Here is a 13,901-nt window from a genome sequence, read left to right on the forward strand (position 1 = left end):
GGTCATGTGTAAAACTTCAGACCGGAGTTGAATCCTGTGGTGATGTGTGTGTTCATGGTGGGTACAGGCAGAGGGGCCTCTCTTTCCAGAGGCACTAATTTCTCTTTTACTTTTTGTGCAGTGCTACAGCTTGTCTCCTGTTCAGTAAGCTGGCATGGGGTGTTGATAGACGGCAGTGTGGGGCTGGGAGTACATGCATTTCCAGAATTGCAGCAGGTTCACTGAAGAGGTGCCATAAACACTACCACCATGTAACAGCTCTGGTGCATTTGCCATGGCTTTTCTCTCATGGATGTGGAATATTAGACACCTGTGTCTATTACTGTTATTAAATTACTGAAGGCTTATTTACTTTGGGTATGTCTGTGATATGCAGAATTCTAATTATGGTATATAAAAATGAATATGTGTATGCATAAATATTTACATGTCTGTTTCTTAATGTTAAAACATATTTTGTGCTCTTGGGTAGGACTTCTGCAGCTGCTAAGGGGACAGGTTTTGAACTTGCACAGCATAATCTTAAGGTCCAGGGCTGCTGATTGTTTTTGGCATATTTGGTAGTCATGCTCCTGGATGTTTTAGCTCTTATCTAGGCAGATATGAAAAAGCTGTTCCCTGCGGCAGCAATATGTAGACAAGCTTTAAATAAATGATAAATAGAATCTTTATTAAACCCATTCTTGCATATGGGAAGCATCCCACAAAGTTGTGTAGAAAGCTGCCTTTCTTAAGTTTCTGAATGAAACTTGATTCACCCCTGCGAGGGCGTGCTTTGCACTGCCAGGCAAGGAAGATTGCTCTCAATAGCTCAGAACAGGTAACACATCTTCCCTTTCTCACATCTCTTTCCTGTTGTATCTGTTTTGACCCATGTCTGGATTCTCTGCAAGTGCTTTGGAATTGATGCTGCCAAGGGTATGACACGTACTGCTTATTTCATCAAAGTAATGTAATACACTCTGACTCAAAATAACAATTAGAAATTCTTTTTCTTTAAGAGAGGGTGTTTCAGCCCATGGTATTGGTACATGCAAATATTTTAGCATTAGATACTATTTGGAAATTTAATTTAGCCAAAATCTTAGAAGCAACTAATAGGAAAATCCTGGTCTTTAAAGTTTTCCATCTAGAGTTCAAAGAGAAGTCAAAGGAAGTTACAGATCATATGTCTTTTATTTTTTTCTAGGGTCAACTGCAGGAAGTTGTATAGCTCCATTCTAAACCACATTCAATTTTCTTTAAGTGTAGATATTTCTTTGTTTGATCGCTGTTCTGGAGTGATCTGTGTTTAGGTGATCTGGGATGCCGCTCACAAAAGCAGGCATTCTCCTGTCCAATCCTTTGTGCTACTCCTCCATGGTCGTCCTCAGAAGAACTTGCTTTGAGGTAAGAAAGGTAGCCGATGCTGCTCTGTATGTCAGGGGACCTCCATAGCAATGCTATATGATCAAGGTGAAGTATGTGAAAGGCTTTGTTGCATTTTCATAAATAGCTTAGAGTTTTAGCTCAGAACAACCACCTTGTTTCAGCCGTCAGTAGATGTTAATATTTTAGCTAAAATATTTCCCTTAAAATAATTTGTCAGAAAAAGAAACGGGGTACTTCTCAGATTTACTGTACTGATTTTCAAGTTTACTGCTTAAGATATGGGGTATCGCCATACTTTCTCATGCAAAGTATGGGTTGGCTGCCATGGCTCTAAAATCGAGCCTCACTTTTATTTTTAAGTTTTTTCACCAGGAATATTAGCCGCATTAGCTTCTTGTATATAGTATAGTATTGCCCAAGGGATATTTGATGTCCACCCACATCACTTGCTTTCTTCTAACCCCTTATTCTTAGGACAGAGGAATTGTAGGAGTGAAAGTATTGAGTTGCGATATTGAATCAGTCAGCAGTGTGCTCTTGCAGGGATGGAGACTAATGGCATGCAGAGCTGTGACCACCAGATTGAGGGTGGTGATTGTTGCTCTTCACAAGGCTGTTCCTGGAATGTTCCTGGCTGTTCCTGTGTCCAGTCTTTGGCCCCCAGTGCAAGAAAAGTCGGGGCGAACTAGAGAGAGCCCAGAGAAGGGCTGTTTGGGTGGGGGGGGGCTGAAGCACATGGCATACAAGGAGATGCCGAGGGTTGTGGGTTTGCCTGGCCTGGAGAATAGAAAATGAAGGTGAACTGTTGCCTTCCATTTCCTGATGGGCTGTTATGGAACAGAGAGATGCTCCTCTGGGGTGTACAGAGCAAGGACGAGATGCGGTCATCACACATTGAAATGGGGTAGTTCTGACTGGGCATAAGGAAAAAAACCCAACCAGCCAACCAATAAGCTCTGACCTGGAGTCTGTGGGGATTGTGGGATTTGCCCTTGGAGATTGAAAAACTTAAATGGACAACCTGATCTAACTTTGAAATCAGCACTGCTTTGACTGGGAATTAGAGGACATGGCCTCTAGAGGTCCTTTCCAGCCTAAATGACTCTGATTCTATAAGAAGATTTCCCACAGAGAAAATAAGTATCATAAGAGTTATATTAAATAGTCTTTTTCATTACATTCTTAGAGGGGAAGAGCTATTTGTATGTGGGATCAGAGGAGTCCTTTGTATAGTACTCATGGCCAACATAATTTAGAATAAAAATGATCTTGTAAAGAGCATGTGCAAAAGGAACAATTTTAAACTGTCTGGGCAAAGTAGTTTTGCAGCGTGCTGCTGCCATGACTTGCTGTCATGTGTTGAGAGAGCGCTGACAGTCAAGTGGTAGTCTTTGCTGGACTTGACTGTGGTTAGTGCAGGTAAGTTCTTCACAATTCCAGCAAGGTGTGTAATGCATACTAAATTTGAAATGGCTGCTATAGTTTAGTGTAATAAAAAAGTGCTGCTTTTTTTTTTTAATAGAGTAATTAATAAAGCTCTCTAAGATTGATTGTTGACATGTCCTTTGGGCCTGATATGATGAGAGTACTCTTTGCTGATGGAGTGGTTTGCTTTTGTGGCATCATGTTTGCCGATTTGTGTGTTGTAATATACAGCTTGAATATAAGATGTGGTGTTTTTCTCAAAGAGTCTTTTCATATTTTTCAGAACTAACTTTGTGCTAAGGCAAACAAAATATCAGGATTTCTTGTCTTGGGCATCTGTGTGAGGCTGTAATGACATCACCAGAAATCCCTGTAGATTTGGCCTTCAGTTTTTCCTTGAGGTAGTGATGACCAAAGAATCTGTTATGTGGATTGTAATTCTGCCAGCATTATTCAGTCAAGCAGTATCTCACTGAAATAACATGAACTTTGTATACTGATGCCTGTATGTTCAAATTGGGAAATTTGGTAGTGGAGAATAAGTTTGTGCTGTCTGTATGTCTGTGTGCATACATTCTTGCCTGTGGGAGAAGGAGAGGAATGTATCCACAGTACCCCACCTGCCCACCCCCTCAACCTAATTATGGTTTTGGGGTTTTTTGCAAATGACGTTAAATGCCTCTTACCAGTACTTGAGTTAAATGTGCTAGATGTGATTCAGGCTTAAAAGTTAAGACTCTTATTCAGCTTTCCAGAAAGACTGTTGGAGACAGAATATATATAATCAGCAGCAGTGTAAGTAGATACCATCAATCTAGGCTGCTGTATTTTATCTGTGGGCCAGATTGAGTGTGGTCTTTCTGCAGAGGTACAATGGGCTTGTATAAAAGCTTGAATGATTGCTGCCAGCGCTTTGTAGGATGCATAGACTTCAGTGACTTCTCTTTCCAGGGGCTGCCTACCTGTACAGGTCATGGGATGAGAATTGAGGAGACACGTTAAGGAGAGCAGGCTGTCAGGCAGGAGATATGTAATCTTGTACACCCAACAGGGAAGCTGCAGTTTTTGCTTTGGCCCTTACCTTCCTTGAGTTATGCTTTTGTTTTTAATAGTGTTAACAGTATATATTTAAGGTTTTTTTAGCACTGAGATACAAGCTTCTAAACTGTAAGGCTTCCAAAAGGATCTGAGAGTGACTTAGTAATCAGAAGATATTAGCAATTTTGAATGCTTTTTAGCTGCTCTGTGTGTTTAAATCATACTCAGGTTGTGTTTTCCAGCATTGTACATATAAAAAAGGGAAAGATGATTAATTTTTAAATGAAAGCTGAAATGCATGCTTTGTTATTGAGGAAGTGTAAGAAAAAGGCCAGCTATCACTAGATTCACATCAGAAATGTGGGAGCAGCTCTGCTGGTTCTAACAAGATTGTGATGCAGGAATAGCTTTGCTGATAGATCTGCTGTTTTATACAAAATCGGTCTGGGTTTTTTGGTTGGATTTTACAACCAATTTTAACAATGTTAAGTGTGTATCTTTGATTTAGAGTATTCCCTGATTTGGGAAGCCAGTAGAGAAGTGTTTTTGAAGTAATATTAGGAGTACTAAGGGCTGGACAGGCAGAGCACTTTGTTAGTTTAACTCTCATTGTTTTATAGTGCTGCTGATGTGAGAGAGAAATACGAATTGTCTTTTGTGGCTGCAGTTTCTGCACTCTGGTAGAGTCTGTCTGAGACCAGACAATTCTCTGCGGAACATGAAAAAGAGCAGTACAGAGCAATTCTTGGTTTTTTTTTTTTTTTTCTTTTTTCTCTTGGCTTCTTTCTTTCTTGTCCTGCTTTTCTTGTTGGGCAGGAGTGGTTTGACAGAAACTGTGTCTAGTTGGATCAAAAGGATTGGTAGAGGTCATGAAATCATATTATCCTTTTTTAAAAAGAGGGTAGACTTTTCTTGTGTTGATGGTTCAGCTGGAAAGGTATTTCAGCTTTTTCTTTCCCTCCAAAGTTAAGTTGAGTATACTGGGGGAAGTTAATTGTGTGTGCTCAGTGTTAGTGCGAACACAGTTGACCAGCCCTGGAATTCCATTGGGTGCTCAAAGGAAACTTTGGCATGGACACCAATTTCTTCCTTGTGCTGGAACTGAGGAGAGGGCCAGTGTTGCAACTGATAGGGGTATTCAGTGGGAAGAAGAAGAAACAAAGCGTGTCGCAAACCTGAGACGTGCATTCTGTGGCTTTAGTGAAGCAATGCTCTGATTTTGATTTCTTGTTTGTGGGTATTGGAGATGGCATTAAGGTCTTCTCTGATTTTGCTTGGAGTATCGTTGTTCTGAGCAGTATGTTTGCTTTCAAAATTTCACTCTAACTGCTCTTTCCCCTTTTTCTTCCAGGATGTCAAACTGGCTTAGGTCCATGAAGACTGCCCTGGTGTCAAGCTCCCTCTGACTTGCCTCCAGCTCTCAGGAGCAAAGGTACAGTTACGGGGGTAAGTTAAAATCCACTCACAGAATTCCCTGAAGGAAACAAAGACTTTAATTGGAGCCCTCTTCTTTGCATGGCAGTCTCTGGTACATTTGTTCCTTCAGAGTTGCTTGGTCCATGACAGCAGGCTATCGGTGATGGAGAAAGGGAAATCCAAAAGAGTGGAGTCACTTTGAAAATGTAGTGAAAAGTTAATGAATAGAGCACTTAGAGGGAATATACCGATGCAGGCTATATCAGGTAAGCACTTTAAAAGTGAAACGTGCCCCTCTGTTGGTTTGTTCTGCTTTTAAGTGATCTCTTTGAAAATCTAATTGGAATCACAGTTGAACTACCGTGATAAAATATGTTTTTGATAGATAAAGTTGAAATAATACACATTTAGCAATTGGGAGTGTTGCTGGAAATAGTAGGTGCATGTAGAAATGAACACAAATTCCCATTTCTTGTTTCATCCTAAGGGCAAAGTACCCTTGGTGCAAAGCCCAGGGGACCTATATAGTCATTAGCAGATGGAGGGGGACATTAATCTTCTACCCACAAATCTGCCCAAGCATATAAAGCAGGGAGCATCTCTGTTGTGAGGATTGCTAGAGGTTGTATTAAACATGATAGTGTAGTTTATAATCGCTGTGCCAGCCACTCTTGCTGTTCATTGCTATGTTTTCTTGGTACTGTGTCTCTGGATTTCACTTTTTCTCTTTGTGTATAATGGAATAGTGACAGTGTTTCTGCTCCTTGAGATGTTGGCAGAAGCTTCTTCCAACACTCTTAAAATCTCTCTCTTGCTGTAAGCACTAGAGTATGTTAGGATATACATTAAGTACTTTTTTGTGCATAGGGAAAATGTATGATTTTTCTGTGTCATTCAGTCTTTCTCATTTGGCAGTAAACTAGGAGACAGGCATGGTTAATGAGGTATCTCAGCAGTGCATTTTTATGGAGCATAGTTTAAGGTTAGGAGTATGTCCAGTCTCCAAACTGCCTAGTGAGCATTCTGTATTTGGAAACAAATGCCAGCTGGCAGTGGTTAAGGAGTGCATGCTTATTCTGCTCATGATAGCCAAAACATGCTCCCTGCTGTGTGCTTTTGGCAGCTTTGCACTGGCAATATGTCTCAAATGCCAGTTGCATGTCCTCCTTTCTTCCTCTTAAGTGTATCCCATAAGGCATAATTTAGCCTAAATAAAAATGTGCCTCCGTTAGACTTGGTAAGTTATGGAAAGAAAGAGGCTGCTTGTTTTAATAACGTCAAAGTCTTTCTGGAACACCTGAAGTACGTTATTTCCACTGTGGAAATAAAAAGATGATTATCCTATACTGAGTAGCAAATTGGCCTTAAATTCCTGAAGATATGATGATATTTGTGACACCAGTTCTTAGGCATACTACACTGAAAAGAGTGTGTAATTTATTCTCAGTGAGAACTCTGGGTAGAATTTCAGTCCTAAAGCAGCTACATATTAGGTTTATTTGAAGCTCTAACACTACATATCCGGTCAATGTGTTAGTTACATTGGTGGTCAAATTAATCATATTAATTTGTGGTCTGGACATATAATCATCACCTTTTATATTTCTTCCTGTTCGTTGAATTGTTTCAAGTCAATAAACATCTAAAATAAGTGTTACATTTTATTGAAAAGATACCTTATGTGTAGGCAGCCTGACTTTTACAATGAAATGTTGCAAATGTGCTTAACTGAGTTATTTGAAGCAGTTTATGCAGTATGATAGACTGGATACAAATTCTTAAGAATCTGAAGGCATGTAAATCCAAAATTTCTAAATTTCTAAATCTAAATTTCTTTGTAATTTTTATCTTTGGTAACAGTATAACAGGTTAAAAAAGCGCACTTTTTTTTTTAAAAAAAAAGCTAAATAAAACACTGAAGCTTTTTCAGTTCAGTAACTGAAACAACTGCATTTAAGGATAAATCAACCATAGGGTAAGTAACCTGTGCTTAGAACTTGACTTTAGAAATACTTACGTATTTAAGCTCTGTATTGCTTTTTCTTTGGAACAATCTGACACCTCCTTTGTTTGCAGAAGATCTTGATATTTGGCAAGATGGTAATTCTCAAACCATCTCAATGCTTTTTCTTTTCTAAACAATGGAATTCTGTTGAGATCTGATAAGTTATACAAGTTTAAAAATCAGTTTCTCTTCTCTAACCTGTGTTCATTAGGAAAAAGTTATCACCTTGCTAAAATCATGAGCTTTTCCAAAGTTGGGGTCACACAACTACTAAAGAAGGGGAGGAACAGTGCCTGTTGGAAAATGCTAGGTTTTTGGTTACTGAGCTTCTGTGTATCTGTTGAAGCCAGCCTGCAGTAGCTGATTTAAAGCTTCTGTTGCTCACTCTGCTTTCACAATAAGTAAGAACAATCTGCATTTCCCAGGCAAGAGGTGAAAAGAGGGCCTTACTGTGACCCTTTCCTCAAACCCGTAAGTTTACCGCAGCAGCCTCATACCTGTATCAAATAACTTTCTCTCTGGCAAGAAGTACTCACTTCAGTTGCTTTCAACAGCTGATCTAAAATGGTGTGAATTTCCTTCTAAGTTCTTTGTCATACTGATCATCCAGCTTATATCCTGGATATCCAAGGGCATGGGCACCTATGTTCAAGTACCTGAATACTTTCATGGTTGTCTGTGCTATAGTGAAGTTAAGAATCAAATCTTGCTGTGATCTGTGTTGAAGGATCACTGCTGTGCATTGGTTAACTTACTCATGCTCTAAAAAAACCCCCTTTAGTATGACGTGCAAAAAAGGTATTTTAGAAAGCAGGTTGCAAAATCAAACCCTCAGAACTTGTGAAACATCAGGTTTATGTTATTTTCTTCTGTGTCTGTAACTGCTGCAGGAATATCGAACTTGCAACGGTAATTTCATCATATCTAATTCAGGTGCCCAATAGTTAGAATAACTGTTACATTTAAAAAAAAAATCTGTGTGTAGCATGGTCATGTGATTTAGTGAAGGGCATGGTAGCATTTGTGTATGAGCAAAACCAGTGTTCAGAGAAGAATGATCATACAATTCGATGCTGAGTTACTATATACATATAGAAATAAACAGAACTGGCTCAACAGAATTGAAATTCCATGTCAGCTAAATATATTTGCATTTTATAAACTTAATGTGGATTCAGATCTGCAGTAAGTAAGCATGGGTAACATGATTGATTTCAGTGAAGTTTCTGCCATTTATGCTGGTGTTGAATTCTGCCTTTAGTCAAAAAAGTTTTCTAAAAGTTCTGCCAATGCAGTTTTGTCTCAGAACAGCTTCGAGTCTTGCCAGCAGTGTTATTTCTTTTGCGTTGTAGGAGCAGCTCTAGTTACATGCCAAAATATGGTCTTATTTTTAAACTGAAAAATAAATGAAGCCTATGTAGAAATGGAAACTTTGTTGAATGCCAGATCCTGACCACGTTACTCCCATTGGAACCACTAGGACCACTTTTGCAATCTGCTCTGCCTTTATAGAATTAAGAGGTATTTCACAATGTAGGAAATACTGGAAAAAATTAGTGCAAGAAAGGCAGGAAATCTGCCAATGTCCATGTCTTTTTTAAAAAAGTTATTATGACCTACTTGCCGAGATGTGTTTTATGCAGCTATCGAATTTAACCAGACTTTGGTTATGGCCAGCCAGCCTCCATTTCAAAAGTGTCACTCTACAGAGAAGAGGTAGATTGACAAATTTGTGTAACTAAATATTTTCAACATAATCATAATGTCATGATTTTGGCCTGTTTTCCTATGACAGTAAGACTGAAGAGCCTGGAGGCTCTGTCAGGCTTCTCTTCTCGTTTTCCTCAAGTTTTAAACTTTGTGCAATGTAAGCAAATTTTTTAAAGTTAGTTCCAGTAAGATAGTGGTTAAAACAGATGGAGGAGTTTGGGAAGGAGGAATACAGTGCTCAAGAAGAGATTGGTTTGCTCTAAGTGTATCTTCCTTGACACTAACCCTAGTAAAAAAGGCTCAGATGTTTTGCCTCCAGCAGTGTGCAAGCAGTCACATCTACTGAGGGCTTTGAGAAGAAGTTCTGGTGATTTTGGGCATTTGTTGACTTTCAGCTTGGTGAAAAGGGTGGAACAGGTATTTCATCTCATCTCACCGTAAAAGAAAGGCAGAAATTTGTGTTACTAATCCGGAAGACTTTCTGAGTGTATTGCATGTGGAGTTTCAACTTGGTCTTGAGCTGAAGTCTTCAAAGCAGTTACAGAGGTTAAGTATAATCAAGCTGAGCCCTGCAAGTATGATGAATGCTAAAGGAGATGGCAGTTGCCATTACAACATTTTGAAAGCATATTCAGTCACGTAGTACAGATTAGCAAGAAGTCTAATAAGACCTGAAATATTCACTAATTTTGATAGCTGAATGATTGTTACTGATGGACTAGATGGCTGTGGTCCTTCTAACCCGTGGGCTAAGGATAGCATATTGCTTAGCACAACTCTTTGTTGTGTTTGACAGTGAGTTGTTTGTAGACCAGTGCAGCTGGATGGTGTTACACTGTTGACACTCAAGATTTTTGTCACCACTTATCAATGATGATTCACTAAGAGCATTATTAGCAGTGTATCTGCTAGGGAATGCATAGGGAAAACATGTTTGAGGCTGAAGTTGATAATTCATAGGATTACAACACAGATGCTGGTCTGGTGGACTGCCCTTCCAAATCTGTTCTTTCTTGGTACTGAACTTTGGATCAGGTAGTCTGCAGAACAAAAGCTCTTATATGAGGAACTGAATTCACTTTGGACAATGCATAATCCTTTTTAGGATTATGAGCATGGTGGATTTATGTTCTGAGTGGATAGCCCCTTAGCTCAGATGGCAGATTCTGTACATAGGCCTCCTGCTTTGTACGCTTACACTGATTTTGGGATGGAGTTGTAGTACTACCTCTACTTGCAATTGCCTAATATTTGCTACTTTTTTCTCAATTTGTAAGATGGATCTTCACTTTGTACCTAAAGGGAATTAATAATTGTCTTCTGTAGGCTTTTTGGCAGGGCTCAGACAGCTCTAAGGGTCTTCGACTGTAGTAATCTCATTGGCAAAAGATGTAACTTGCCATAATTGGATTTCCTTTTTCTGAAGCCTAAAATAACCTGTATCTTTGAGTTTTAGAAAGAAGATGAAGATTAAGGGCTTTAAAAGGCAGTTGGTCACTAAGCTCCCGCTGGCTGGATTTGGTGCATAACTATTTGTATCTTTGCAAATCTGAATTTTTACTTGGTGTATATGGTGGGCGTTTAAGGAGGTGGCAAAGAAGCTACTTTCTACTACTTGGTTTTTTAATTATAAATACACTGACTTTGGTATGAGGAACATCAGACAATAAGTCTTGGTGATGGTTAAGTTAATTTGCTTTTAGAAGTTCAATAATTCATCTAAGAAGTGTCAGCAGCTGGGTCTTGTTAATGGTAAGCCTTTCATTCCTGTTAAATCAATTGTGAATAATAGGATCCTTCAGAGAAAAATGATGAAGTAAGCATTGATTTCCAAATTGGGTGTCTGATATTGGAGCATTAATAAAATCTAGAGCAAGCAGGCAGCTAGGACCTCATACACTCTGATCACCTAAGTAGTAATCAGAGAAAATCAATGATTTTTGTGTATAGTGCTAGATCTGTTAACATTTCATCTGTCACCATTCATCATTGTGTCTATAATTTCATTTTTATAATTGTTTAGATTTTGGGGGGCTTAATAGTATGCATTGAATCAAGTGTTTACTGTCAGGCTTTTGTGAAACAGAAGTGGTGTTGCCATATTGTCTACTGTTTACTAGCCGTCTGTCTTACTATTTTAGATCTTTCTATGGTGATGGTCAAAGAAACGTGTATTCAGATGAGGTTAAATCTTAGAGGAGTTCCAAGCAGACTTTCTGGAGTCCTCTGTTATTATCTGTTTCTAAGATGTGAGAAGCTGTGTTGCTCACTTGTATGTAGTCACATTCAGTCTCACAGGGGTATTACAGACATCTCCAGTAACGATGGTAAAACTGTCAAAGAGAAGCAGTTGTATTAGAGAACACTTTCAGACCAGACAGGCTTGGCTTGGCTTCCTCTGCAACATCTTCCTTGGACTGTTCCCTTATTCTGAACCTTCTGGCTCTGTGCACTTCGTTCCAGGCTGTCTTGTGTTGTTGTGGAGGGCCACGACTGTCTGGATGTGTCAGAGGAGATCGATGCTGCAATGGCCAGATTCTGGCCTTTGGTGGCTTTGATACAGAGGACAAAGACTTGGTGACAGGAGCATCAGTGAGTGATCTGAGAGGGAGCAATTGATGGTAGAATATCCCACCAAGGCATGGAGGACAAAGGCTTTTTCAGATGGGATACCTGTATGCCTTGTACTTCCAGCCTCAGACAGTGAGGTTTTGTAATGCAGCATGAAGGTTACAGATTTGCGGTTGTGGAGTTTATTTTTTTATTATTATTTTTAATTATCTTTGAAGGCTGAATTCAGTGGTTTTGTTTAGAGCAGCCAGGCACTGGCTTTTTCTGTTCAATATTGTGCTTACCAGTGATCCCATTTTGTTTAAAGCTATACTGAATTTGTATGGAAACCCAATCAAATCTGCTTCCTGTTGAAGTCAATGGGAGTTTAGGCTAAAACTGGACCAGGATTTGGCCCATAAAGCATAGCAAGAAAATTTAACAGTTGTAATAAAACTCTTAAGGCAAATAAAATGTTCTAGCAGGTGTTCATAAATGTGCTTTATGCTCATAGACTCTGTTAAATGTTAATACTAAGGTCCTGCAGAAGCTGCACATAAGGACTGTGTGAAGGAAGCAAATGTCTGTTAAATGTGCTGTGCAATATTGTAGCAAAGGTGGGTGGCAGTGCAATGCCACGCTACCTATTAGACTGAAATATGAAAGCTATTAGAGATTCTGCTGAATTTTCATTTTGTGAGGGAGTAGTTTTCAAGAGCGAACATATCATATAAAAAACCCATGTGTTGTGCAAAACTAGAAGCATCTTTGTCAGTGTATGCAGTTTTCTTGGATGTATGCAGGGCTTATTAGGGACAACTGCTAACATAATGTATTAACAAATTTAAAATAAGACAATACTTGTGAGGAAAATAAGAGCTGAAAAGCAGTTTTATTTTTCTGTATATTTCATTTTACTTGAATTAGGTTTTTTTTATGCCTTAGATGACCCCACAGGCAGAAATCCTAAAATGACCTTAAACACACCTAGAGGGTAATAGGTGTTGGCAGGGTTTTATATTTAGGTCTCTGTCTTATGCTAAGTCTTAATATTTTTTTTTTTAATCCATCACTTCACCATCAAAACACAGTAAGGTCCATTTTAGATTTCCAAGAGCTTTCTGGCTTCTAGAGGAAGCATTTGTTGGCTTTTTCAGCAGGTTTTGCAGCATGCCCTGAAAGCTGGTAGCTTGTACTGGCTTAGTTTCTTCTAGCAGTTAATTTCATTAGGATTCAGGTCAAACCCACAGGACAAAAAAATATCTGTGTGTACTGAAGTCAGTTCCTAAAATGACACCATGAATGCGACGGTCATTGTTAGAATGTGTTTTGTTGGTGTTTGATTAATTGACCGAGTTATCATCTCATCAATGCTCAGTCATTGTGTTGCAGGATAAAAGCAACTACATATTACAAAGATACTCTCTTTCCCAGTTAACTTCTTGATTTTCTGCACTAAAAGAGAATGCATTAGCTTGGAAAACACTAAGATGGCTGAGTGAAGGGAGGTCTTTCACACGACATTTAGATCTATCGAGTTACAAGCATCACAGCTGCCCTTGTAGTACCTGATGCTGTCAGAATGCCCACATAATGTCAGAAAGACTCTTCCACTATTGCCTTGGTCTTGTCCTCAAGTGTTTGTTCTCTGCAGTGGCAGTGCTGGTATTTTTATTTTTTTTTTAGCTGATGAGGGTGTCCCAGAAAAGTTGCTTCATTCTACTTTGTTATAAGAAGGATTGAAGCATGCACTTACACAGTGAATTCTCATCACTTGCTTCCTGAACAGAATCGCAAGGCTACCAGGGTAGTGGGACCTCTTAGCTTTGTCCTCTGTAGTAGTGCTGTGCTAGTGTTCTTATGAATTTTCAAGGCAAGACTGAGGATCATCATCAGGTAGCAGACTGGGAGCTCCTACATGTAGTAATCCTCTAATTCTTCGAGGACAAGGAAGCCTAGTAGAGAAGCAGGGCAGGGGAAGACTAGGAACTGTTGTTAATCAAGTGGAAAATATGTCGGTACTTCTCTTATAAGTTGTGGCACTTCTAGAATAGTGATATTCATGCAGAACTTTTAATCCCTGCAGTACATTACAAATGCATTGTGTGAAAATTAAATGTTAATTGAGACCATTATTTTATGAGTGGACTATTTATATAGTAAAGTTATTTGAAGTAATGGGCCATGAATGCATTTTGTTTATTAACTTCCTCAGTGCTCATTCTTCTATATCTTATTTTATCACAGAGCAGTAGTTTTGAAATGGAAAGCTCTCCAGTGACATTAAGACCTGCAACATACTAAGCATGTTACTTATAAATAGTGTGTTTTGTTGATTTCAAAATACACAACAGCATACGGTCCAAGCCTTTGGAAGATTGAGCTT

At 39.0% G+C, this 13,901-nt stretch overlaps 1 protein-coding gene across 1 annotated transcript in view; it reads left to right on the forward strand.

Moving 5' to 3' along the window:
* Positions 1-5,183: 5,183 nt before the first annotated feature.
* The window catches only part of RARB (retinoic acid receptor beta), a 321,227-nt gene continuing 312,509 nt past the window's right edge, over positions 5,184-13,901 (forward strand). Inside the window, exon 1 of the mRNA XM_074900539.1 lies at positions 5,184-5,280. The gene's annotated coding sequence lies outside the window, so the exon portion shown is untranslated. The remainder of the gene's footprint in view (positions 5,281-13,901) is intronic.

Source organism: Athene noctua, chromosome 2 (genome assembly GCF_965140245.1).
Source record: "Athene noctua chromosome 2, bAthNoc1.hap1.1, whole genome shotgun sequence".
Classification (NCBI taxonomy): Eukaryota; Metazoa; Chordata; class Aves; order Strigiformes; family Strigidae; genus Athene; species Athene noctua.